The following is a 15,176-nucleotide window of genomic DNA, read 5'->3' on the forward strand; positions in this document are numbered from 1 at the left end:
AACCCTCTAATAATGCCTCTCACAGTCTCTCTGGCCATCTGAAGCTATCTAGAGGCCTCCAGCTACTAGTCATCTCATTGGCATACAAAAGACACTCTTATCACTCCAAGATTCCAAGGTTTTAGGAGCTATGTGCCAGGAACTGAGAATAAAAAACAAGTATTTATTTTTTATTATACCATAGCACCCTGAATTTTAACTCAGCTATGCCATCCATGCGAACTCTCAGACTTAGAGGTTGACCTAATGGTATAGGAGTATATAAATTTCAGAACTTCATTATTGAAATTGAAAAAACATACAAAAGGACATTATTAAGAGGTCAGTAGTAGCATCTTTATTTACAAAAGTACTGTAACAGTGTTAAAGCAGTCTTAGGATCTGAAAAACAGGGTTCACTTCTGTACCTACTAAGTCCCAGGAGCAAATCATTAACCAATGCTGAGCTTTGCTTTTCTTACCTGGTTTGTAAAATGAGAGATAACCCATTTTATCTTAAAATTTTTGTATGTTTCAAATGAGATAATATATGTGAAGATGCTTGGCTAAGCATGCTTGTATAAAATATTTTATGAAAATATTATACAAAAGATAGGATATCGTATTTGGTTTCCAGAAAACTGTACAATTTGACCAGACAATTCTATTAGAAAGAAGCTCTTCCATTATATTTCCTGCTATTTATATCACTCTGATATTGACATTTTGAAATTGCACCTTTAGCCTATTTATCTCATTTTAGTTTTGAAAATAAGAATCACTAGCTAGCTCTACCTAGCTGTAAATGCTTTCTGAAAACCACTGTGCTTTGGAATGCTGATCAGCAGACTTGTAAGTTATTAAAATTTTTTTAATATATTATTTCAGAATGGTTAAAATATGAAAGGGAGGTATAAACATAAAATATGTATATATTTATTTTATATATACTTATATTTTATATAATTTATAAAATTATATAATTTTATATAATATTTAAAAGTAATCGGAGATTTGGCTGAACTTGTCTCTGATTCCTGGGAGGTACCCTCCAAATGCTTGGAAATTTCCCGAGTGATATAAGTGTCTTTGTTATTCTTGGTAGATTCTTCAAACCACACTTGATAGTTTGCCAGTAAGGTGACTCATGGTGGGCTCCTAGATAATTTCTGATAGTGAGATGATGCAGGGTAGGGGTTGGCCACACCAGAAAGACCACCCATGTGATTAGAGGGTTTGGGCTTTGAGCCACATGATAGCAGTATGACCTCCAGGGAAGTGGTAGAGATTGAGTTCAACCTCCTGGCCAATGATTCAATCAATCATGTCTATATAATGAAACCCCCCAAAATTTTGGACACCAAAGTTCAGGTGAGCTTCCCTGGTTAACAGTACTCTGTGCAAACTGTTACATATCAATGAGCCAAGGAGGCTGAAGTGCCCTGACTCCATAGGGAGAGGACATGAAAGTTTTGCATTTGAGATCTTCCCAGACTTCTCCCTATGTGTCTCTCCTTTTGGGTGTCCTGGTTTGTGTCTCTCTTTTTTTTTTTATGAGTTGTTCTAGTGAACTATCAAAACTGAGGGGATGGTGGAAACCCCCAAATTTGTAGCCAGTTGGTCAGAAGTACATGTTTCCTGCAAACCCTTAAGCTTGTGACTGGTATCTGAAGTGAGGGCAGACTTATGGAGGTCTGTGCCCTTAACTTGTGAAGTTTGACCTAACTCCAGATAGTATCAGAATCATATTGTAGGGCCCTACCCATCCTACCTATCTACCCAATCCTCTCTTGCACTCCTCTATCAAAACAGAAATGATAGAATCATTTGAAATTTATGAAATCATTTGAAATGATAGAATCTTTGAGGCAAGATTGTGTATTCATACTTCCTCATCTTTTCAGGAAACAGTATAGGTAGATGGTAAAGACATTGGGCTCTGAAATCAGAATACATGGGTTCAAAACCTACCTCTGCTATTTACTTAGTTTTTGACCTTGAGCAAGGTATTTAACTTCTTAAAGTTTCACTTTCTTTGTCTGCAACATGGAAATAATAAAAGTACCAATTTATGCTCAATTAAATGAAATAATGCTTAGCACTGTGCCTAAAATATATTAAGAACTCAGTGAATGTTAGCTGTTACTTTTATCATTACTATTAAACATTAAAGAAGCAAAGAGTCTTGCTTAAAGGCATACAACTGGCTAGAAGCAGAGATATGCCTGGAGCACAGGTCTCCTTATTTTGCAACTTCTATTTGGGTGAAAAGGTAAAAGCCTTCCCACTAAATTCGGAACAAGAGAAGGATGCCCGCACTCACCACTTGTATTTAACAAAGTATTAAAAGTCTTATCTACAGCGATCAGATAAGAAAAAGAAAATGTATGCAAATTGGAAGGGAAGAGGTAAAACTGGCCCTATTTGCAGATGACATAGTACTCTATATAGAGAACCCTAAATTCTCCACCCAAAAACTATTATAACTAATAGATGAATTCAGCAAGGTAGCAGGATACGAGATTAATATACAGAAATCTATTGTGTTTCTATACACTAATAGTGAAATATCAGAAAGAGAAAGATTAAAAAAATCCCATTTAAAGTTGCATAGAGAAAAATACCTAGGAATGCCCTTCTGGTTCTCCAAGGACCCAGTGTGGGGAGAAAAGTGAAGACTCCTCTGCTGCTCTCTTCATCCCTGCAGGGAGGGTGAGAAAACAGAGCTGCAGAGATGTTAAGAAACCTGTACCAGGTCATTCAGCTGGTCCCCAGTCCTACTGTGCTGGCCCTACTCCAATGACTGGTGTCCTTATAAGAGGGAAATTTGGACACAGGCACAAAGGGAAGAAAGCCCTGTGACAATGGCAGCAGAGATTGGAGTGAGGCATCTACAAGCCTAAGAATGCCAAGGATTCCCAGAAACCACAAGAAACTGGAAAAGAGGTACAGAACAGATACTTCCTCAGCCTGTAAAAGGAACAAATCCTGCTGACACCTTGATTTCAGACTTCAGACGTCCAGAACTGTGAAACAAAAAATTCCTGTTGTTTTAAGCCACCCGGTTTGTGGTCATTTGTGCCTGTAGCCCTAGGAATCTAATCACCTTATCTACAATTCTTGGACTAGGTTGTGAAAGGGAAGCTTTCAGATTGAGGATCGTCCAAAGAAGTCGGGAAAGACACAGAATGCAGCAAGTAGTCAATACATAGCACTCAACCTTGATTTATTCCTCTAAATCTCTATTAAACTAATTTCAGTCTTGTAATAATAAGAGCCAAGTTCTCTTTCCATGACTACTTCAACAAGTAGTGCCACCTGGAGAAGGTGCTATATGCCAAGCACTAAAGAGGCATCTGTCAGTTGGAATGCTTTCCTTCTGGTCAATTCTTATGTTAGAACAGCTTAGCTGTAGTACTCAGCCTCCCAAGTGTGAACATGTGACTGACTTCCAGTAAGTGAAACAGAAGCATGAGTAACATATGCTAGCTCCCAGCCAAGCTCACTGCTACCTCCCTCAAGATAAGCTCTGTGCTTTTGCCTCCTTCTGATTGCCTGCAAAAGGGATCACCACCCAAGTAACCTTGGAAGCCACAAGTTAGAAGGTGATCCTTGTGGATCATCACTTGGAAGCGAGGTGCCTGCTAATTAGGAATGCCCCGTTTGGACATGGCATAAGCAAGAAAATAATCGTCTTATTACGGAAGGACATTGAGAGAATTAATGACACCGGCATATCTTTTGAGTCCCTTGGAGCTGTCTAAACAAAAAGATGTAGCAATAACTGGAGAGAGCAGAAGGAAATGAATTCCAGCGTGGAAGTCAACAAGCCAAACACTTCAGCTGGAGCCCAAGCCCAGACATGTGGTAATGAGACCAGCAGCAATTTCTCTCTGCAGTCCTGGTTCACACAGTGTAAACCCAATAAGCAAGGGAATCCAAAGCTTCAAGACCTACAGCTAAAGTGCAAACAACAGCAGCTTTGCATGTCAGGAAAGGTGCTTTCCTTTGAGTTGCAATGTCCGGCCAACACTTCTCATAACTACCACCAGTGTGAGGAACGTCTGGTAGTTGCGTTGAGCAATACAGAACAGCTCAGTATTTTAGAATCCCCAAGGAGGTTGAAGGTTTCTTGCAGGCACTGCCTTCATTACTATTCCTGATAGGAAGGTAGAAGTCATAATATGTAATTTTTACATTCTATTGATAAAGCAACAGCAACAACAAACAGGCCCTGAGAAAATAAATAAGTTTTCCTAAATGAGGCACCTAGAAAGCAGGATACAGTTCCCACCTAAATATAAAAATTTCTTTTGTTGGTCCTGGCAAAATGCTGAATCGTGAAGAAATGTACTAATGTGCACTCAAGGCGAACTACTCATGACATTAAAAATAAAACCACTCAAGCAAAACAATGAAGGTCTATCGAATGTTCACTGAAGGCCCTGGCCATTCTTTACTTTAAAAAAAATTTTTTTTTGAAACGTCCATGTACCAATTTGCCATTCACGTGAAATATTAGGCAGCAAAAGTGAGTAAATTCTGAGGTGACTGAATTATAAGGACTGGTTTCTGACTAGAACTTTTCTCTCTTTTCAACATTGCCAGATAGGAGGTCCATTGGTGCCCACCACACTCAGCATCTGACTTCAGACATAAGTGACAACTTCCTCCCTGAATTCTCGGGCACTTACATTATTCTAATAGAACAATAGTTTTTTTGGAAGATAATGGTTGGCGCATATTCATTTTTGTGTCCCTACAGCACAAGTTAAATACCTTACACACAGTTAGTACTCAATAAATATTTGTTGAGAGAATGAATGAATAAATGCATGAATATGTATCCAGAAAATATCCCACCAAGATACCAAAAAAGAATAAAATAGCAATCAAATGACAATGAAATCACAATAAAATTACAAAGAAAATGTTAAAAAAAAGAAAAAAGAAAAATACCTAGGAATTAATTTAACCAAGGAAGTGAAAGACCTGTACTCTTAAAACTATAAATCATTGATGAAGGAAATTGAAATGACTCACATAAATGGAAAGATAGCCCATGCTCTTGGATTGGAAGAATTATATTGTTAAAATGGCCATACTATCCAAAGCAACCTACAGAATTAATGCAATCCCTATCAAAATACCCATGACATTTTTCACAGAACTAGAACAAACAATCCTAAAATTTACATGGAACCACAAAAAACCCAAAATTGCCAAGGCAATCCTGAGAATAAAGAACAAAGATGGATGTATAACCCTCCGAGACTTCAGACTGTATTTCAAAGCTACAGTAACCAAAACATGAGAGTATAGACACAAAACCAGACACACAGATCAATGGAACAGAATAGAGAGTCCAGAAACAAATCCATGCACTTATGGTCAATCTATGACAAAGGAGGCAAGAAAATACAATGAAGAAAAGACAGTCTATTCAACAAGTGGTGCTGGGAAAACTGGACAGCCACATGTAAAACAATGAGATTAGAACAGCCCCTCACAACAAATACAAAAACAAACTCAAAATGGTTTAAAGACCTAAATGTAACATCTGAAACCATAAAACTCCTAGAAGACAACATAGGCGGAAAACTCTTTGACATAAATCATAGCAGTATTTTCTTGGATCAGTCTCCTAAGGCAAAAGAAATAAAAGCAAAAATAAACTAATGGGACATAATTAAACTTAAAAGCTTTTGCACAGCAAAGGAAACCATCAACAGAACAAAATGACAACCTACTGAATGGGAGAACATACTTGCAATATGACCAATAAGAGGTTAATATCCAAAATATATAAACAGCTGACACAACTCAATATCAAAAAAATAGACAATTAAAAAATAGGCAGAAGACTTGAATAGACATTTTTCCAAAAAGACATACAGATGGCCAACAGGCTCATGCAAAAATGCTCAACATCACTAATCATCAGAGAAATGCAAATCAAAACCACAATGAGGTATCACTTCATACCTGTCAAAAAGGCTATCATCAGAAAGTCTACAAATAAAGGTTGGCAAGGATGTGGAGAAAAGGGAACCCTCAAACACTGTTGGGGGGAATGTAAATTGGTGCAGCCACTATAAAAAACAGAATGGAGGTGCCTTAAAAACTAAAAATAGAACTATCATCCAGCAATTCCACTCCTGGCTATATATCTGGAAAAAATTAAAAACTAATTTGAAAAGATATATGTAGTACAATGTTCATAGCAGCACTATTTACAATAGCCAAGACATGGAAGTAACACAAGTGCCCACTGACATATGATTGGATTAAGAAGATGTGATAGAGATAGATAGATAGATAGATAGATAGATAGATAGATAGATAGATAGACAGATAGATAATGGATTATATAATTTTATTTATATATACATATATATATAATGGAATATTACTCAGCCATAAAAAAGAATGAAATACTGCAATTTGAAGCAACATGGATGGACCTAGAGAATATTATGCTTAGTGAAATAAGTCAGACAGAGAAAGACAAACGCAAATACTATAATGTCACTTATTCGTGGAATCTAAAAAATAATACAATGAATGGATGTATATGCAAAACAGAAATAGATTCACAGATACAGCAAACAAACTTGTGGTTACCAAAGGGGAGAGGGAACAGGGAGGGACAAATTAGGGGTATGGGAGTAACAGATACAAACTACTATATATCATATAGATAAGCAACAGGAATACACGGTATAATACAGGGACTTATACCATTATCTTGTAACAACCTATAATGGAATATAATCTGTAGAAATACTGAATCACTTTGCTGTATACCTGAAACTAACACAATATTGTAAGTCAATTACACTTCAATTTAAAAAAAGGAAACTTCTATTTGATTCTTCTCTCTTTATATCATGATGCCTCTTCTCCTATAGCCTCCTTATTGCTCCTCTACCTGGAACATTCATTCCTACCAGTCTATTTTTTCATACATCTGATATATCCTCTTGATTCTCTTCCATCAATGTTATTCCCATGCTTCCTTCAAAATCCAGTTGTCTCCATTATCTTTTCAAGCCTTATGGATGACTCTGATTGTGGTGACAAAGTTGATTGTTTTCTGCCTAGTATTGTATGTATGCATGATTTAATCTTCCTAACAAGGGTGTATACCATGAGGGCATGTGTTCTACATGTTTTTTAATCTTCCTGCTAGGACACACAGTAGTCTGTAACTAGGACAAGTTAACTTTATTCTGTTCTTATTTGTAGCTTCATTCCAAGATTATAACAAAATTTTGCCAGAACGCATCTTTCAGAGAATATGCCAAACCTCTTGGTCCTATGTCATTCTCTTCTCAAATGACCTAATTAATGCTTGAGATCTTTGTAAAGTCTTCTCAAGTGTACCACATTACTGATGCTAAATTCTCACACTGGGAAAATTGAGTTCCCATATTAATCTAATGGAGTAAGGGAGGGAATATTGATGGATAAGGCTGAAAAGTTAGGCATGCGACATATCACTCAGGGCTTTATAAGTCATGTTAAAGATTTTGTTTTTATCCTATGTGCAAAGGGAATCCACCAAGGCTTTGGAGCAAAAAGATGACAAGATCCAATGGATTGGAGGGAAATAAGAGTAGAAGTGGAGAGATTATTTGGAGAGCTATTGCAGTAATCCACGTTTTTAAAATGATGATTTGGTTTAGGGTGATGGCAGTAGAGACTGGGGTTAGTACACAGATTGAAGATATATTTGAAGGAGTTTTAAATAGCACTTGGAGATGAACTGTATTAAGAAGTGAGGGATGGGGACTTCCCTGGGGGCGCAGTGGTTAAGAATCTGCCTGCCAATGCAGGGGACTTGGGTTCGAGCCCTGATCTGGGAAGATCCCACATGCCGCGGAGCAACTAAGCCCGTGCGCCACAGCTACTGAACCTGTGCTCTAGAGCCCGCGAGCAACAACTACTGAAGCCCGCACGCTTAGAGCCCATGCTCCACAACAAGAGAAGCCACCGCAATGAGAAGCCCGCGCACCGCAACGAAGAGTAGCCCTTGCTCGCCGCAACGAGAGAAAGCCCACGCGCAGCAATGAAGACCCAACGCAGCCAAAAATAAATAAATAAATAAATATTTTTTTAAATTAAAAAAAAAAAAAGGAGTGAGGGATGAAGGGATTTGGAAATGACTCAGGTTTCTGGCTTGAGCAGCTGGATGCACAAAGGCACTGAGATGGGAAAGCCTGAAGAGAAACAGATTCATGGATGGATAAGCAAGTGCTTCATTTTGGATAGAGTTTGAGATGTCTGACATATCCATATGCAGATGCCAACCAAGTTTCAACTCTGGAGCTCAGAGGCACTATTCACAAAGAAAATCTGTACCAGAGCTGTTTTGCTGTTACCTAATTCCATTTTCAGTGAGAGACCAATTTTATCATTGAACCTTCTAGAGCAGCAGTCTCCAACATTTTTGGCACCAGGGACCAGTTTCGTGGAAGACAATTTTTCCACGGACTGGGGGTGGGGGAGATGGTTTCGGGATAATTCAAGTGTATTACATTTATTGTGCACTTTATTTCTATTATTATTACATTGTAATATATAATGAAATAATTATACAACTCACCATAATGCAGAATCAGTGGGAGCCCTGAGCTTGTTTTCCTGCAACTAGATGGTCCCATCTGGGGGTGATGGGAGACAGTGACACCCGAAGTGTGTTGCTTATGTCCAATCTACTCCGTAAGATGCAGCTTAATTGTCATTTGCCACTCACTGACAGGGTTTTGATATGAGTCTGCAAGCAACTGATTTATTATAGTCTCTGTGCAGTCAAACCTATCTGCTAATGATAATCTGTATTTGCAGCCGTTCCCCAGTGCTAGCATCACAGCCTCAGCTCCGCCTCAGATCATCAGGCGTTAAGATTCTCATAAGGAGCGAGCAACCCAGATCCCTCACAGGTGCAGTTCACAGGAGGGTTCGTGCTCGTATGAGAATCTAATGCCGCTGCTGATCTGACAGGAGGCGGGACTCAGGTGGCAATGTGAGCGATGGGGAGCGGCTGTAAATACAGACGAAGCTTCGCTTGCTCACCCATCACTCACCTCCTGCTGTGTGGCCCGGTTCCTAACAGGCCACGGACTGCTACTGGTCTGTGGCCTGGGGGTTGGGATCCCTGTTCTAGAGCTAGTCACCATGAAATTGCAGCTTAAATCCTAGCATAAACTTGGCAGTATGGAGACTCTTTTTAAAGACTCTGTTATAAAAACACTTACAAAGCAACCTTCAGCAAATGAAATAGATCACTGAGCTCAAGAACCCAGGGGCCCCCAACCTAAGGTTGATTATGCACCTACCATGTGCTAGGCTACATGCTTTACAGGCACTATCATATTCTGCAAGGTGGCTCTATTACTCTGCCTAGTTTACATATGAAGGAACCAAGGGTTAGAAAGATTAAGACGTTTTCTCAGTGATATTTGGCATCACAGCCTAGTGAGTGCTGAAGCCAGGACTAGAAGCCAAGTGTGTCTGACCCCTTCAATTTTCCACTGTTTTCTTGGGGTTATTTTGCATAACATGACCACATAAAACGTCAACAGCAGCATTTTCTTTTCCTAGAATATGAAATATTGTATTACTCCCCTCCCCAGCCCCAAGTCTCCTTTTTCCCCACTGGATTTCCTCCCCCACCTTTTTCCTTTTCCCTCTCACCCTCTCTCCCTCTCTTTCTTTCTTTCTCTTGGAAAAAAAAAAAAGTAGTTCCTATCTGAGTGATGGATGAGGAAAGATGGATAAGAATCAAATATTCTAATGATGCTGGTAAAATCTGGCTTTCTTAAAGTACTGTTAAATATGCTACTAACTGTGAGCTACAGAGAGAAAACAGTTGCCCTGGCACTGGAATAAAAACCATTTGCCTTGGGGCTTCCGTGGTGGCGCAGTGGTTGAGAATGTGCCTGCCAATGCAGGGGACACGGGTTCGAGCCCTGGTCTGGGAAGATCCCACATGCCGCGGAGCAACTAGGCCCATGAGCCACAGCTACTGACCCTGCGCGTCTGGAGCCTGTGCTCCGCAACAAGAAAGGCCGCGACAGTGAGAGGCCCGCGCACTGCGATGAAGAGTGGCCCCCACTCGCCGCAACTAGAGAAAGCCCTCGCACAGAAACGAAGACCCAACACAGCCAAAAATTAATTAATTAATTAATTAAATTTTAAAAAAAAACCATTTGCCTTCACTATAAAACCATTATGGGGGACTGGGCTGGGCGGGGAGGGATGTAGCTGCGGGTAGGATGGGTCCTCGCTGCCGGCTTCGGTGAGACTCGCTCGCGTGGACCGCCCGCGGCGGGCCCGCAGTGGCCGCGGCGGCATGAAGGGCGCTCTGGGGAGTCCTGTGGCCGCGGCCGCCGCAGGCGCCGCGATGCAGGAGAGTTTCGGCTGCGTCGTGGCCAACCGCTTCCACCAGCTGCTAGACGACGAGTCGGACCCGTTCGACATCCTGCGCGAGGCCGAGCGCCGACGCCAGCAGCAGCTGCAGCGCAAGAGGCGCGACGAAGCGGCGGGGGCGGCGGCTGGGGCCGGCAACCGCGGCGGCAGGAGCCCGGCTGGGGCCTCGGGCCACAGACCCGGCGCGGGCGGCGGCCGGAGGGAGTCTCCGAAGGAGCGCAAGAGCCTCCCGGCCCCCGGCGCGCAGCAGCCAGACAGCCCAGGGGGCGGCCCTCAGCCGCCCGGCCAGAAGCGAACTTCCAGAAGAGGCGAGCAGCAAGGATGGAGTGAGAGCCGGGGGACAGAGGTGACGCTTGATAGAGCAGAGCGGAGATCCTACAGGGAATATCGACCCTATGAGACGGAGAGGCAGGCAGACTTTACACCTGAGAAGTTTACAGATGAAAAACCAGTTGACAGGTTTGATCGAGACAGACCACTGAGAGGACGTGGAGGCCCAAGAGGGGGCATGCGAAGCAGAGGCAGAGGTAGGTAGTCCTGGGAACAGAGCTTTTGACGGTTTTGACCAGAGAGGGAAACGAGAATTTGAGAGATACAGTGGGAATGATAAAATAGCAATCAGAACTGAAGACAACATGGGTGGATATGGAGTTCGCACCTGGGGATCAAGTAAAGATACCAGTGACATGGACCCGACTGCCCCCATGGAAGAGACCACAGTGGTGGAGGAGTCCCTGCGCCCCCTGGAGGAGGAATCTCCAGCCAAAGTTCCTGAGTTGGATGTAGAAGAAGAAACTCAAGTTCAAGAGATGACCCTAGATGAGTGGAAGAATCTTCAAGAACAGACCAGACCAAAGCCTGAATTTAACATCCGGAAACCTGAGTCCACTGTCCCTTCCAAAGCAGTGGTGATACACAAGTCTAAATACAGAGATGATTTGGTAAAGGATGACTACGAGGATGATGCCCATGTTTTCCGGAAAGCGGCCAATGACATCACATCCCAGCTGGAGATTAATTTTGGTAACCTCCCTCGTCCCGGGCGCGGAGCCAGAGGTGGCACCCGGGGAGGCCGGGGAAGGATCAGAAGGGCAGAAAACTATGGACCCAGAGCAGAAGTGGTGACACAAGACGTTGCTCCAAACCCAGATGACCCCGAAGATTTTCCTGCTCTGGCTAGAGAGAGCCCTATTTCCCTGGCAACTTAAAACAGCACTGGCATACCTATAAAGAGACTTTTCTTGCTGTAGGGAAGAGAGTCAGACTCTAAGAACAATAGATGTTTCTTTTTCCCATGTAGTTTGAATTCATCGCACTTTTTTGGCCTGGGGGTGGTGTGGGAATAGGGATTTCTCCAGATGCTAGAGAGCAGCAGTTCTGGTCAGGGGTTAGTCTGACACTTTCCCAAGAAGGTGGAGAATGGTGATTATTTTTTTATTTAAGGAATTCCAAATGTAGTTCAGAAATAATGTTTAAAATATGTACATAGAGATTGTATTGAATCTTCCACAAAAGCATGGAGAGTAAAGCAAGTTGTAAAATAGAATCTATTGAGACTACTTAGTAAGTTGTATAGATACCGGAAGGCTATGTCCTTCGGTATTAAAGGAAATACATATAACTTGGACCATTAATTTAAAGCAGTCACAGCCTAGTTTTCCGAGACCAAGAAATTAAAATACAGTTGTATTTACTATTTACTTGTAAATGTTATATTCTCCTGGAATTTTTTGGTTTTCATTTAACCAATAATTTTAATTAGCTATCGTGCAGTCACTGGTTACCACTCTGTGGAAGAGAATTAGGGAAAGTATTGATTTTTTCATGGTGATCTAAACTACCTCGTGGTTTCTGCGTGTATGTACACACACATACACACGCTTAGTATAAATGTCCATATTTAGTGTTTGGGTGGTTTTTAGGATGAGTATTAAGTAAATGATTTTTAAAATAATGTTATTTAACCCACCAATCAAATGAAAAGGGGTGCAGGCAAGAGTATTGCAACTTAACACCACATGCTTTTCTCCCTCAGAGCTAGTGTCAGAATTCAACACCTGTGACAAAGGCCCTCTGTCCCTGTCCTGAGCAAGACTTATAAATAACTAATATTTATTGAACACCTATGTTTAGTTTTTCTCACTTGGCCCTTGCACCAGTTCGAGTTCCTATTTCTTGCCTTTGGAGAATCTTGGGGTTAGGGGCTTCCTCAGAGTTTCAATAACTCCCTGAGTCCCACCCTAACCAGCAGGGCTGAGACCTGGAGGCCCATGTTCTCTCAGCCTAGCTGCCTGCAGGGTGGTGCCCAGGGTGGCAGCCAGGGCAGAGGCATCTGTAACAGCCACTGGAAGCTCGGGTGACACTCTTCCCACTTTACTGAAGAAACTGGGTAACATTTGCTGGTTGTCACACAGTTAATATGCTTATGTGGGAATCTGAACCTTGGTCTCAGGATCTGTGCTTTTTTTTGCCTTGCTATACTAAGATGGCAGTTCTGAACTTGAACCCAAGTGTAAATAAAGGTTGGTATTCCCTCAAAAAAAAAAAAAACCATTATGATTTGATGGATGGGGAATGAACTACTCCTACAACAGCTGCTGTACTCATTAATTACTCAAGTAGACTGTGAGGAAACAACATTCTGCTCAGGTATTTAGCCTGTTACTTTTGCAAAACAACTTACCACACCCTTTGCATGCCTTTTGTGGTCTCATTTTATTGTGTGTAAGTCAGCCTCAAAATTAATACAAAGTAGGTGTGCAAGTTAGAGACTGCCAAATTGATTTCAAGGTTGGTCTCGAAATTTTTTTTTAAAGTATTTTGGTGTATACACCCCCTCTAGACCTTCCAGAATACAAATGTTCAATTCAGCAAATTATACCTCTCCTAGAGCCAATTGTTGACACCATACTCTTTATCCCCAAAGACCTATGAATTATTTTTTTAATGAAAGGAAAAAAGAAAGAACATAATGGGCCATGTTAACATTTCTTGGGTTTAAGAGGTAATTTGAGTTATTTTGAATATTCCTGTTGGATGGTATGGCAGACACTGTTCATGAACTATACAACACGTGAGATAGTCAGACCATCCTTGCTCCTAGTTCATGAATAGTGAGGCTTATCATTTTCAATAGACATTTGAACTGTTTTCTGATTTTCACTATTACAAACTGCACTGCTATGAACATTCCTAGACTTCCTTCACATGTCTCTCAGTGCAAATGTGCAAGAATTTCTCTAGGAGTGGGACTGATGAATCATGGGGTATTTTTATTACTTTTCTTTAATTTCAAAATGGTTATACCAATTTACAACCCCACCCACAGTCTTAAGTATTCCTCTTGCTTCATATTCTCACCAACACTACTTATTGTTAGAGTTTTTTATTTTTGCCAGTCTCATGGGTGGGGTGACATGGTACTACATTATGATTTAATTCGCATTTCCTTAACTACTGAGGTAGAACCTTTTTTTAATAGGTTAATTTGCTATTCAGCCTTCTCTTTCTGTGAAATGCCTGTTCAAGTTTTTGCCCATTTCTCTATGAATTTTTTTTCTAACTGATATGTAGAAGTTACATATATATCCTGGATACTGACTTTTTGTCAGTTTTACCAGTTGCAAATGTCTTCTCCCAGTTTGTGCCTTGTATTTTCACTCTTTGTGCTGTCTTTGGTAAATAGAAATTCTTAATTTTAATATAGCTGAGGTTATGAATCTTTTCCTTTATAATTTATGCTTTCTGTATCTTATTTAAGAAATCCTTCCCTACTCCACGTCATCCACATCATTAAGACATTTTTCAACACTGTTTCTAACAATTTCATTATTTTGCTTTTATTGCTTAAATCGGAATGCACCTAGAACCTATTTTTTGCCACATGGATAATCTATTTTCCCAGCATCATTTATTTAAAGATTCATTCTTTCCCCCACTTATCTGCTTTAAGTTTTCATATATACATGGGTTGGCTTCTTATCTCTCTATTCTGTCCCATTAGTCTATTTGTCTGTCTTTGAATTAATAGCTTTATAAATCTTGATATCTAGTATTTTGGTAAAGCAGGTCCCCCAATCTTATACTTCTTCAGGATTGACTCATGTATTCTTAGCCCTTTGCATTTCCACATGAATTTTAGAATTGACTTGTTAGGTTTAAGTATACAGTTGGGACTTTGATTGGAATTGCACTGAATCTGCAGATCACTTGGGATAAGTGAAATCTTTACAATAACATGTCTTCTAATCCATGAATATGGTTTATTTCTCTATTTAGGTCTTTTCTAGTGTCTTTTGATAATGGTTTATAATTTCTGCCATAAAGTATTTGGACACTTCTTGTTAGGTTTCCCCCAGAACTTAACATTTCTTAATGTTATTGTAAATTTTATTAAATTATACTTTTTGTTGCTATTGTATAGAAATGTAATGACTTTTAGCATATTTATATTGTGCCTAATAGGCTTGCTAAACTTTCTTATTAATTCTAATAATTTATCTATTGACTAATTTTCCAATCTTTACACATTTATTCTTTTTTCTTGCTATATCACACTGGCTAGAACCTTCAGTACAATACTGAAAGAAAGCAGATGATAGACGCTCCTCTTTTTCCTGATCTTAAAGGGAATACTTTTAACATTTCAACATTGAGTTATGCCTATATTTAAAGCTGAAGAAATCGTGCTGCTCAGAAGCAAAGCAGTTGCTCAAGATCATAAAGCCTTTAAGTGATAAATCCAGGATTTAACATTAATCCAA

The 15,176-nt window shown here is 40.3% G+C and overlaps 1 long non-coding RNA gene and 1 pseudogene across 2 annotated transcripts in view; one reads left to right on the forward strand and one right to left on the reverse strand.

Annotated features, from left to right (window-relative positions):
• Positions 1-15,176, reverse strand: part of LOC309664993 — a 92,194-nt gene that overhangs the window by 24,657 nt on the left and 52,361 nt on the right. The gene's annotated exons all lie outside the window — the stretch shown is intronic.
• LOC309664914 (intracellular hyaluronan-binding protein 4 pseudogene) lies at positions 10,250-12,963 on the forward strand (annotated as a pseudogene). The gene has a single exon. The product of its transcript is annotated as an intracellular hyaluronan-binding protein 4 pseudogene (transcript).

Source organism: Balaenoptera physalus, assembly GCF_965194825.1.
Source record: "Balaenoptera physalus genome assembly, chromosome: 7".
In the NCBI taxonomy this organism is placed as follows: domain Eukaryota; kingdom Metazoa; phylum Chordata; class Mammalia; order Artiodactyla; family Balaenopteridae; genus Balaenoptera; species Balaenoptera physalus.